Source organism: Arachis hypogaea, chromosome 18, assembly GCF_003086295.3.
Source record: "Arachis hypogaea cultivar Tifrunner chromosome 18, arahy.Tifrunner.gnm2.J5K5, whole genome shotgun sequence".
NCBI classification, from domain to species: Eukaryota; Viridiplantae; Streptophyta; class Magnoliopsida; order Fabales; family Fabaceae; genus Arachis; species Arachis hypogaea.
In genome coordinates, this window is record NC_092053.1 from 126,931,013 (window position 1) to 126,945,032 (window position 14,020).

The 14,020-nt window shown below is 35.2% G+C and overlaps 1 pseudogene; it reads right to left on the reverse strand.

Annotated features, from left to right (window-relative positions):
- Positions 1-3,602: 3,602 nt before the first annotated feature.
- Positions 3,603-12,123, reverse strand: LOC112770487 (uncharacterized; annotated as a pseudogene).
- Between the last annotated feature and the right edge of the window lie 1,897 nt (positions 12,124-14,020).

A 14,020-nucleotide genomic window follows, 5' to 3' on the forward strand; every position in this document is an offset into this window, starting at 1 on the left:
GGTAATTAGGGGTGAATTAAGTTTACCATGGATGATTGGAGATGTGTTTTTTCTTTTTGAAAATGGGCTCTGGAGTCCAGCCCAATAAAAGTTGCCAAGAGTTGGCAAAACCCCTCTTGGTTACATAGTGGGACTGTTTCTAAAATATATTATTCTCTCTTTTCAAAACATTCCTCCTCAAACCCTCCATGTCCGTCACGGTCGCGTGGTGACACTTAGTCCTTCTCCCTAACCATGTAACTGCTGTCGGAGGACAATAAGTATCCCTTGGAGAAAATTCTGGTTCCAATGAGCTTTTTATTACAGAGGAAAGGATCAAAATCCAAAGCGGACTCACATTGTCCACACCACCTTGTGGGAACCGGTGGCATGCCGAAATCGTCGAAGCTCTTTGTCTTCGGCCATACCCCGGTGTTGAGGATCCTGAACCGACAAAATTTCCAACTCCAACCCGACCTGGCAGATGTTGCAAGACGACTTCTCTCCTTCCCTTCTCCATGGCCATCGTTGCTGTGATACGAAGGTCACTCCTCGCGCTCCCTCGCTTCTGGCGTCTTCCTTATCGCCTCAGTCGTTGGTCTTCGCTGTCATCAATCGGTGGTGGGACAAGGTTTGTCAATGACGACACGATGCTGTCGCTGAGATTCTCTCCCAGATGCTACCTCAAATACATCTGCCGTCTTTGGATGCAAGACTTTGATCGCCGTTGATGACTAAAAGCTTGGTAACCGTCACCGTCGTTGCTATGATTTTGCCCTTGTGCTGCAGCGCCGTTTTCTTCCTCTACATCTCTACACCTCCTTCTCCAACCAAAACCTAGATTGAAAACTCTCTTCTTCGACATTTAGTAGCTTTCTTCTTCTTCTACCTTAAGGTTTCACCATGTCACTACACTGCCAGGAGTTCCATGTTGCCATCGATCCCTGCACATTGCTCTTCCACAGCACCGTTGGTCCCTACACACACCTATTGCTTGGCGTGCATAGGTGTCTGCTGCTGCATTGAAAACCATCCGCCCAATTGTCCAATGACTCTGAACATGCCGTCACTACGCCAAGGATTTGAATAGTTTGAAAAGAGAAAAAAACATATTTTGGAAATGATGATGATGGTGAATAGTTCTAAAAGGATAAAATTAGAAAAACATGTTGTTGACTATATTTTGATCAAATGAATTTGAAGATAGAGATAAAATTAATGCAAACCGAAAATATTAAAGATAAAATTAAAACAAATTAAAATTTATATGTATTTTTAAATTTTTAATAAATTTTAGAGACAAAAAATATACTATTAAATGAATGCTAGTGGAGGGTTGTTTCCAATATTTTTGATGATGGGATAATAGGTGTCTAAATGAATTATTGGACTAGTCTATTTAATCTATTATTTTTTTGAATTAATTGAACCCATTTTATTTAACCCATAATTTAAATAAATTTGATTTTAATAACAAAAATCTATATGTTTAAACAAATAAACAGACTAATACAATAAATTTAACCCATTTTGAGAGGCCCTAGTCCTTTTCGGACTAAAATTCACCCAAAAGGCCGAAACATGGGTGTCACTTACTCGATCATTCCTTAGTTAAAAATTTTAAAATTACTTTTATTAGAGGGAAAAAAACGCATCCTAATTCCTCGGAATCTAGGCTGAATAAACATGATGTGGCTGAATTGACAATTCAAGTCATAGTAGGGAATAAAATTCCAATATGATCTCACTAAACATTACGCACTTGCTGTCGGCAAAGATATTAACTATGCCTCGAGCCAAATTATTAGGCCCAAGTAATTTGGTCCAAAGTATAGACAAAAATATTTCATAAATATAAAATAACCAGAATTAATTATTTTTTTTAAAAAAATTATTTCTTTTAATAAAACAGTCAATTTTCTATAAATATCCATATATCATTAAATACATTAGTACATGACATACCATCAGTCAATACTACGTCTACATGTCATAACACAAGCCACATCAATGTATCACTACTGACTAGTGTTATTGGCTGATCAATAAACAGAATAACTTATAAAATATAATTAGTATTTTATCCATAATAACATTACAAGAATATAATCTTTTTAAAATTACGTCAATTTTATTCTGATATTATAGATTATATTACAAAAAATTTAATAAAATCAAACTATTTTTATAAAAAAATTACAAGGAATAAAAGTCCTCATCGACTAAGAAGATTAGAGTTTTCATAAATAAAAAAATTAAATAATAAACTTTTAAATTATTATTTTCATGTAAAAGAATTTATTTACAGAAATTCTGATCTTCTTAACCGACGGAGACTTTTGTCCTTTATGACCATTTTGTAAATGTAATTTAATGTTATAAATTTTGTGTCATAATCTATTATATTAGGATCGACGTAATTTTAAAAGATTTAAATTTTCATAATAGTATTACGGATAAAAATACTAGTTTTAGTTGTAAAATTAGTAATAGACAATTAACGATAGGTAAAATTTCAATGTTTAAAATAATGCAATTATTTAAATAACTACTAGTTTTTACTAAGTATACAACTACTGACCTTATTTGATATGGATGATAAAGAGAAATTACCATAAAATTTTCAAAAAATTAACGGAACAATTACTCTTTATTTATGTTTAATCTGAAGGATGTGTTCAATTTTTAGACTCTCGCCTTTCGGTGTCCAACTGTCCATAAAATGTTAAACAAAACATTCAGTTCATATAGTCGTACATAAATGTCTATTTTAAATATAGATATTGTTGCAATTGCAAGTATGAATTTTAAGACCAAAAAAATGAAAGTTATGAATTTTAGATTCCTATACTTCTAAAACATTTTCGGCGAGCTTTAGAAATATTCCCGACTATTTTTTATGAAAAAGTATAGGTAACCAATAATATTTTTGAACAATGTATAAATAATGTGAATTAATAGGGTTAAAAGAGTAAATTTAATTAGTAGCATTAAATTAGGGTGTAGTATATTTTTATTTGATTGGTGGTTATTCATGTTATTCAAAATAGTCATTGTTTACCTAGCACTCCCATTTTTTTATTTACAATACTTCAAGAAAAGCTTCTATAAGACATTAAATATACCTAAAAAATTACAAGCATTTCCATGATAGGACAGCCATTAGCTTTGACACTTGAAAGGAAAAAAAATTGCATAAAGATAATGTTACGCCATTTCTTAAATAAGGAAAAAAAGTTCGAATTAAAAGATATTAAATCACATGACATAAACAGCAAGACTTAAATAATGTTACGCCATTTCTTTTTCCTTTCATGAACATAACCCTAATCTCCACTTGTGTTGACAATAAGAATTGGAAAGAACAAAAGATTTGCTGTAAACCTTTAAATAAATTTTACTCAAAGCAGCATATGCAGGATACAAAATTTATGCTACCAAAAGTAAGTAGGTTAATGCTCACTTTGATCTCCATAAAGTACATGCGTTAGTCATTTTAGTTCTCATTGATTTTAACGAGTCAAGTAAAATGATTCACGCGTGTACATAGAAGAACCAAATTAAGCATTAACCTGCAAAAAAATCATTGTGTAAACTAATTTGTGCATGTCTTCCATGCTCGGCTAAATTTCTAAATTTCGTGTTGGTCTATAACTTGTGTATGTAAGCCTTAACTCCATGTGTATGTCATTAGTTCCAATTTCATCGATGGAATACTTTTCTTGGCATGATGGAAATGGAGTACAGCAGGAAGAAATGTCGATTCCGGCCACCTCCATAGCATTGCAGACCCATTCAGGAACATCACCTTTGGGGAACTGCAGTAGAAAGGTGTGAGAAGATTTAATAACAGTCAACAAATATTTTTGATAGTTTGAAAAAGATGATGTTGGTAAATATCTTTCAATTCAAAAATAAATATTTAAATTTCAAACATACAAACATTAACATGAATGCAGATGAAATTGAGAACAATAATGAAATGAAGTATTAAATACCATTGTTTGTAAAAAGTCACATACAAACCTACAAAAAAATAAAAATAAAAGGGTTAGTGGCATATAGGGAGGCTTTGAACTTCTCAAGGGGGAAAAGCTATAATTAATAATAGAAGAGAATCCAATGATAGGAACACGTAATTAAATATAAGCATACTTTGGAACCTTCCCTCAACTATTGATGTGTGTAAATTCCTGCTAAGCTACAAATTTAAAAATACAAGGACTTTAGTTGAACATGTACTGATCATTAATTTATAAGCAAAATTTTATATAATGTAGAGTTTTCTACCCGCATTATGTAATATAAATTATGATATGATAGAAGCTGAGACCCATGGCGTCTTTAATGACAAGGCAATGGATGTAGGCCCTGGTGTAGTTCTTGCAAACCTATGAGGAAAAAATAAAAAAATATAAAAATATGCCAATTTCGTCAAATAATTCATCAAATAAAGAAGTACCCTCTCAGAAGCATACCATACAAGGGCAGGTAGGATCAATTGGTCGAGTATCATCAGCCATGGCTCTATGTTTTAGTTTTAGTACTCCCTACAAACATACCGCAAAGAATTAAGTTTAAAATCATGCGGATGCATCAACAAGTGAACTATGATGGCAGAAAAAATTATAAGGTTATGTTCAGCTGGACGGAAAAGAGGGGCTACATTTTGTGGTGCTAAATTTTAAAGGAAGAAAGGAAAAATTTCAGAGTAAAATTCACTAATTCTACGGATAAATTTTACTTTATATTTGACTAGGGTAAATGTTTGCCCCCGTTTAGTGAATTGCATATTTGAGCTCTTGAGAATTTTTGTTTTCTCTGTATACCAAACAACTTGTAATTTTAAGGAGATAATATTTTTCTCCTTTAATTTTTATTCCATAAAATTTTGTTCCCAAAAATTTTAATTGTAACATAGCCTAAATTGTCCATAAAATGGAAAAAGATCACCTCAGGAATAAGGGTAGTCCCAAAACGTGTTGTACGGGTGGGATAGACACAATCATACATGTCTGCACCCAAAGCACTACAAACAACAATATCAAGTGGATAACCAACTCCCTGGAACAAGTACAAGCAAATGGTATGAAATTGATTTAATTTGAAATGTATATCAAAGTAATGGCTGCTATAATGAAAGTTATTCTGACCATAACGTATCGTGGTTTATCCTCTAGCAAAGCAGCAGTGCACTGAGCAACAACTCGCCAAAATGAATCTTTATCTTCGCCTCCTGCAAGACCACCAATAGCATAGCTGTGACAAAAGAAAATTATATTAAGCTCCTTAGCAGCATTACGAAACTATTGATTCCACATGTCCTCCTTTATTTCACAAGGTTACTTCTAACTGTAGTATGTCAATGAAAGAAGACCTTTATCTATTCATGCATATTTTTGGAATGCTATACTATTTTTCTTCACTCTTTTGATAAGTACTAGATACCAGATCAACAATCCTAGTTTTTCTTTTCTTTTGTTAAATTGAATCAGCAATAACACATTAAATTGTCTCGAGTTAGTTTAACTCGCAATTTATAGTTTAACTTTAAGATATTACACAGTAATAATTCATGAATAATATGACCAAGCCCATTTTGTGTGGTGCCTAAACAAAAGAGACTGGAGCTGACATTCAAACCAGCTAGTATTGTATACTGTCTAGTATTGTTCTAAAAGACAGCACAAAATAAATAAATAACATTAGAAATGGCAATAAGCTTGAAACCACAAAATAGACTATATGACTAAATAAACTTGTGCTTACCCAGGCAAGTTGCGGTCTACCAAACCTTTGACACAGATGTCCCTGAGTACAGCATATTGCAAATTATAAATTTATAGTTAGTTACTTGTTTCACAACATCCACATTGATAATAGGAAGAACATCATGGTTTGTGCTAAAATTTACCTCAACTCAGGATCTAAACCACCTTGTATAATACCAAACAAGTTCAGATCGTGAGGTCTCTTGTGCGCTGTTAACAGAAGGAATGTCCATTATATTTAGCATTGGAAACAACCAAAGACTTAAATGATACACTTCAATAACATAATTACCTGCTATGCATCTATCTATCCATCTAAGCATTCGATACATAGCTTCCTCAATTCTTGGACCAGTAATGCTGGTCTTTACGACATCATCCAAAGCCATAATAATATCTGCTCCAATTCTGTTATGTACAATTTATGACGAACATAAGAAAGAAAAATCAATTTTCTTAAAATATATTGTTACAGTTTGCTAGCCGTAAGCTTCAACCAGAAACTCCAGAAGCAAGTACAAGAAACCAGAAATTATTGAAGGCATCAAGAAAACGTGCATAAGAACAACGAATCAATTTCCAGTGCTATACTTTGTAGTCAGTACTACAATCTGTTATGCATGTCACTTGCAATTTTCTATGAAGCTTAAATTATAAACATTAATCTAATATCTAATAAAAGATCATCTTTCTCAATTTGGAAATACTATATTGGGAATAACTATAACTTAAAACAAGAATTCAATGAACAACTTCTATCTGAAAGCAAATCATAATATGTGGAGTCCTAAAAGTATTTCAAATTTTAAATGAACTATCAAGTATTGATTGAAAGAAACATATGGATGAAAAACAATTAATCTACATACTTGTATCTGAATTGATTCTTCGGGTGTAAGAAGCATTGGCTTGCCATCCACTGGTGACTGAAGCAAGAAAATAATTCTATAGTTACAAATAACAGAATTTCATTGTAGATTACAATTGCAACCTTTTCTTATTATAATTTTTTTGTCTTGTCTTAAAATGGAAAAAAGGTTAGATACAAACTTTCCTATGAAACTTGAAAATAATATATACCTGAAATGTCACACCTTCTTCTGTGATATCAGCAAGATGCAACAATGAGACCTAAAACATTAGTGAGGTAGATTGGTAAGATTTTTAACAAAAAATATAAATGATTTTTTTCAACATTATCTCTGAATATAGTTATCAATTAGCAAAAAGATAATACAGATTCACTTCACACAACAAATTTAGCTCCAATGTCATTTTTTTGTCCTGCCTAAGTGCCTATCCACACAGCCTTAGGCTTCTTTCTGTTATAACCTTGATTACTTTCAATACTTCTCTTAGTATGATCAACATCATTCTTCACTTTGAAGTGACATTATACTATAACTTTTGATTCTGATACAGATAAACTTGTACAAAGGTTGAAGACAGAGACACAATAATAAGAGAAAACACAAGCCTCAAACAATGATATGGCATGAAAAATTATCAGACAAAATTAGTATGCAACAGTATTACTTGATGGAACCCGATGATAATAATATAATTGCTAGAATGCTCGAAATTACAACAGTAAAAGGAAAAAGAATACGTTAAGTCAAATAACAACCATTTGAAAGCCACCAGAGTCTGTAAGCATAGCCCGTGGCTAGTTCATAAAATTGTGAAGACCACCATCTTCTTCGAGAAGCTCAGAAGTAGGTCGAAGGGGCAAGTGATATGTGTTTCCCAGAATTATTTGGCATCCAATTCTCTCAAGTTCGTTATTTGTCAAGCCTTTGATTGTCCCTGTTCATTTAACCCCTCCAATTAGGAATGCAAAAGTGCAAGATAACCACTTAGAAATCTGTCAAAAGCCTAGGAAAGAGAAAATCAACTCAATCAATGCAAATATCAACATTGAATGTTCTATGGACATGAGTAACCGATGTCCATACTTTCCCCCCAAAACAACAAACTCAATACGAATGCAATATTGTATTATAAAAAAATGAAACAATTTGGCAACAACTTTGAAGGTGAACTTTGTTATCTTATACCATGAAATGGCTTGAGCATGAGAATGAAAAAACAACAACAACAACAACAACAACAACAACAACAACAACAACAACAACAACAACAACAACAACAACAACAACAACAACAACAAAAACAACAAAGCCTTGTTCCACTAAGTGGGGTCGACTACATGAATCAAACGACGCCATTATGCTCTGTCATGTATCATGTCTACAGAGAGACCGTTTACATGTAGATCTCGTTTGACCACCTCATAGATGGTCTTCTTAGGTCTTCCTCTGCCTCTCACCCCTTATCCATCTTCCATCTCATCTACCCTCCTGACTGGATGTTCTATCGGTCTTCTTCTCACATGTCCAAGCCACCTGAGACACGATTCAACCATCTTTTCCACAATAGGTGCTACTCCAACTCTTTCCCTTATATCTTCGTTACTTATTTTATTCAATCGCGTATGACCACTCATCCATCTCAACATCTTCATCTCTGTCACACTCAGCTTATGTTCGTGCTCTCCTTTAGCCGCCCAACACTCCGTACCATAAAGCATAGCCGGTCTTATTGTGGTGCGATAGAATTTACCTTTAAATTTTAAAGGCACTTTTTTGTCGCATATAAAATTAGATGCACTCCGCCATTTTGACCAACCTGCTTGGATCCTATGATTTACATCCTGTTCAATCTCTCTATTATCCTGTATGATGCACCCAAGATACTTAAAACTTTTAATTTTTCGTAGGATGTTTTCTCCAATCTTCACCTCTATATTAGTGTTTTCCCTTTTCAGACTGAACTTACATTCCATATATTCCGTCTTGCTACGGCTTATGCGCAGACCATACACTTGTAGAGCTTCTCTCCATAACTCCAACTTTTTATTTAGGTCTTCCCTTGACTCTCCCATAAGGACGATATCATCGGCAAAAAGCATGCACAATGACACAGACTCTTGGATGTGCTCTTTGAGTACTTCCAAGACTAATGTGAAAATGTATGGATATAAGGATGATCCCTGGTGTAATCCTATACCAATAGAAAATTCCTCTGTCACACCACCTTGAGTCTTCACACTAGTTGTGGCCCCATCATACATGTCTTTAATTGCACGAATATATGCGATCCTTACTCTCATCTTTTCTAAACCTTCCATAAGACCTCCCTTGGTACTCTATCATACGCTTTTTCCAAATCAATAAACACCACATGTAGATCCCTTTTATTACTACGATACCTCTCCATCATCATTCTTAATAGGTATATCGCTTCAGTGATAGACCTGCCTGGCATAAATCCAAATTGATTCTCTGTTACTTGTGTCTCTTTTCTCAACTTCCGTTCTATCACCCTTTCCCGTAACTTTATGGTATAACTCAAAAGTTTGATCTCTCTATAGTTTCCGCAATTTTGTATATCCCCTTTATTCTTGTAGATAGATACCAAGTTGCTCTTTCTCTACTCATCAGGCATCTTCTTTGACCTTAAAATCTCATTAAAAAGCTTGGTTAACCAGTTGATGCCTTTTTCTCCAAGACCCTTCCAAACTTCAATCGGGATATTATTAGGTCCTACTGCCCTACCATTTTCATATGCTTTAGAGCCTCTTTCACCTCGAAGTCTCGAATCCTTTGACAGTGGTCAAAATTTTGATCTTCCTCCCTTGTGCATAACCGACCAAGGCTCGGAAGAGTCTCCTGTCTATCATTGAATAACTCGTAGAAGTAGCTCTTCCCACCTTTCATTAATCTTCTCCTCTTGAGCCAACACCTCTCCATCCTTGTCCTTTATGCTCTTGTTCTTGCTTCACTTACAACCACTTTTGTCTCTTTCTTAGCCGCCTTATATTTTTCCCAGTTATCTGCGTTGCGGCATAAAGACCACTGTTTAAAGCACTCCCTTTTTTATCTTTATCTTTTCTTGTACACTCGCATTCCACCACCAAGACTCCTTGTCTCATGACCCTATTCCTTTAGATTCACCAAAGCTTTCTTTTGTTGTTCTTCTAATAATTTCTGCCATCTCCCTCCACATCTCTTCCGCGCTTCCATTCCCATCCTACTTTGCCTCTTCTCCTACACGTCTTAGGAAGCTTCTTTGTTCCTCACCTTTCATCCGCCACCACCTCGTCCTTGGGTTCTTCGTATGATATCTTTTTCTCAATTTTTGCTCAATGCGAAAATCCATGACGAGCACCCTATGTTGTGTTGTCAAACTTTCTCTCGGGATAATTTTACATTTAATGCAAAATTTCTGGTCAACTCTCCTCAACAAGAAGAAGTCGATTTGAGAGCTTGTCATGCCACTCTTATAGGTTATAAGATGTTCGTCTCTCTTTTTAAAACATGTCTTTGCGATGAGAAGATCAAAGGTTGAGGAAAAGTCCAGAATAGTTTTACCCTCAGCATTGATCACCCCGAAACCATGGCCTCTGTGAATACTCCCATATCCAGTCACTTCTCTCCCAACATGGCCATTTAAATCTCCTCCTAAGAAAATCTTATCTCCCAAAGGTATTTCTTGGACCAAACTCTCTAGATTCTCCCAAAACCTTATCTTATGTTGTTCGTCCGAACCCACTTGCGGTGCATAGGCGCTAATCACATGGAAAGCACCTCCCTCCACCACAAGTTTAATAGAGATGATCCGATCTCCCACCCTCTTGACATCTGCTACGTCCTTCTTCCACTGCTTATCCATAATTATTCCAACCCCATTCCTATTATTCACCTTTCCTGTATACCAAAGTTTGAAACCAGAACTATCCAACTCCCTAGCCTTCGCACCAACCCATTTTGTTTCTTATAGGCACATAATGTTAATCTTCCTCCTTGTCATGGTGTCCACCACCTCCACGGACTTCAACTGCTGCATATCAGAAAGGATAAATTGGAAACTCTAACCTTGAGTACCCACTGGCATAAATAGTGGTGTTTGACACACAAAGTGAGGGAGGGTCAATTGAGCTGCACGAGCACGGTTGAACCGGCCAAGAATCTGAGAAAGCAAACATAATAATAAAACTTCAGGAAAAAAATAACCAAAGAATGGTTCAACAAGTGCACACAGTGCTTCTCAGCCATCATCTAGAGTTAATACTTATTCTCTTGTATGCATACCCATATCATTCTTTCGGCCTCAGTCATCCAAAGGTAAAACAACAACAATAGCAACAAATGAATGTCGTTGATTTTCACATAAATAAGACAACAAAACTTCAGCAATGTGAAGGCGTAAGAGAACTCAAATAGAATGGGGAGTTGAACCTCGAAATGAAGCGCCATGGGCTTTGTTTGAGGAGCGGGGTAGGGCACGCAACTAATGGTATGTCCTAGCATGGAAGAAGAAGGGCCGTAAGCAATGGCATTATGAATAACACAAACAAATAATTATTACATGAATAGAAAGTGTTTTAGATAGAAACAGATAGAGAGAACTTACAGAGAGAGAGGGGAGGAACAAGAACATGTGACGAATAAAAGTGCCCTAGGCTATTGAAAGCGTTAAAGATGTGGTGTGCGTACCTTCATGGCTGTGAAAGCAGGTTGGCCGGAACTTGTGATGTGGTAGAGTGTTGCTAATGTTTGGTCTCAATCTCAGAGGAACCGCAATGGCAATGCTATTTCTCATTCCAGGATGAAAACGGACCAAACTATACCTTGCATTAAACAAGCTACGACAACTTTAGACTAAGCCTGGCCTGTAACATGTTAAAAAATCTATCACTACACTAATAATAGAAACTAAAAAGGATTCAAGAGATAACTATCCCAATTGGTGTCCAACTTGCATACTAAATTATCACAAAAACAAGGGGATATATGAAACAAAAGAAGAACCAAATTTGAAAATAAATAAACAAGCTTACTACTTTATAAGAATATTGTCTAAAACAGGATAAGTAAGTAACACATGCAGTAGATGAAAATTAAACGATTAAACGTTAATCATTGTAAACAAAAATTGCAGAAATAAATGCACATGGAACAACAAAAAATAGATGCGACTCAAAATGCTAACAAGAGCATGAATGAAACTGATACCTAAAACAGAGAACTCAATAAGAATCAGTATTTAAAAAATAAAATTAGCTTACTATAGCTAACACGTTCAATTAACTGGGACTAAATAATCAAACATGGACCGTTATGAAAAATTAAAGAAGTCAATGCAGATTCAAGAAAGAAAATGAAAGAAGAGAAAAATTGTAAGGGGCAGAAGAGAAACCTATGACGTGAGGGAGAGGAGAACGGGGTGAGGGTGCTTTGAAGTGTGAAGAGGGGAGAATGAAAATTTTGAGGCGGGGGCGGCTAACAAAGCTTCGTAGAGTTGAGTTGAATTGACAATTGAGCACCATTAAAGTCGGTTTAGGGTTTTAAGGTTGAATTTTAAAATTTAATTATTTCATTAATCAATCCGTCGGCCGAATAGAATAAAAGGACCGCACTATTTCTGTCTAAAGTAAGATAAAATAAATGCACTGCTCAACGCTCGGGAGTTTGGGCATGTGTTAAAAGACTTAAAGTAGAAAGAAGTAAAAACCCACAGCGGTAAGCCGGTAAATGTTTTTTTTATTTTTCACCGTACTTTTTAATTTGGTACACCAGAAATTAATCTCTAACAAATTAAAATTTTATTTAAAAGTTTGTTGGTGCGGACATAAAATAGGCTCCGATTTTCATGATCATAAAACATCTAAACCATGAATGATCTTAATAAGAAAATATATTTTTTAGTTTTTTAATAATTATTAAATAATTTATATTTAGTTTTATTTATTAATTAATTTTTCGTAGGATGTTTTCTCCAATTTCACCTCTATATTAGTGTTTTCCCTTCTTAGACTGAACTTACATTCCATATATTCCGTCTTGCTACGGCTTATGCGCAGACCATACACTTCTAGAGCTTCTCTCCATAACTCCAACTTTTTATTTAGGTCTTCCCTTGACTCTCCCATAAGGACGATATCATCGGCAAAAAGCATGCACAATGACACAGACTCTTGGATGTGCTCTCTGAGTACTTCCAAGACTAATGTGAAAATGTATGGATATAAGGATGATCCCTGGTGTAATCCTATACCAATAAAAAATTCCTCTGTCACACCACCTTGAGTCTTCACACTAGTTGTGGCCCCATCATACATGTCTTTAATTGCACGAATATATGCGATCCTTACTCCCCTCTTTTCTAAAACCTTCCATAAGACCTCCCTTGGTACTCTATCATACGCTTTTTCCAAATCAATAAACACCATATGTAGATCCCTTTTATTACTACGATACCTCTCCATCATCCTTCTTAATAGGTATATCGCTTGAGTGATAGACATGTCTGGCATAAATCCAAATTGATTCTCTGTTACTTGTGTCTCTTTTCTCAACTTCCGTTCTATCACCCTTTCCCGTAACTTTATGGTATGACTCATAAGCTTGATCTCTCTATAGTTTCCACAACTTTGTATATCCCCCTTATTCTTGTAGATAGGTACCAAGGTGCTCTTTCTCTACTCATCAGGCATTTTCTTTGACCTTAAAATCTTATTAAAAAGCTTGGTTAACCAGTTGATGCCTTTTTCTTCAAGACCCTTTCAAACTTCAATCGGGATATTATCAGGTCCTACTGTCCTGCCATTTTCATCTGCTTTAGAGCCTCTTTCACCTCGAAGTATCGAATCCTTTGACAGTAGTCAAAATTTTGATCTTCTTCCCTTGTGCATAACCGACCAAGGCTCGAAAGAGTCTTCTGTCCCTCATTGAATAACTCGTAGAAGTAGCTTTTCCACACCTTTCATTAATCTTTTCCTCTTGAGCCAACATCTCTCCATCCTTGTCCTTTATGCACTTAACCTGATCCAAATCTCTTCTTCTTTCACGACTCTTTGTGATTCTATATATACATTTTTCACCTTCTTTCGTGTCCAAAGACTAGTAGAGACCCTCATATGCTCTTGTTCTTGCTTCACTTACAGCCACTTTTGTCTCTTTCTTAGCCGCCTTATATTTTTCTCATTTATCTGCGTTGCGGCATAAAGACCACTGTTTAAAGCACTCCCTTTTTATCTTTATCTTTTCTTGTACACTCGCATACCACCACCAGGACTCCTTGTCTCTTGACCATATTCCTTTAGATTCACCAAAGCTTTCTTTTGTTGTTCTTCTAATAACTTCTGCCATCTCCCTCCACATCTCTTCCGCGCTTCCATTCCCATCCCACTTTTTCTCTTCTGCTAC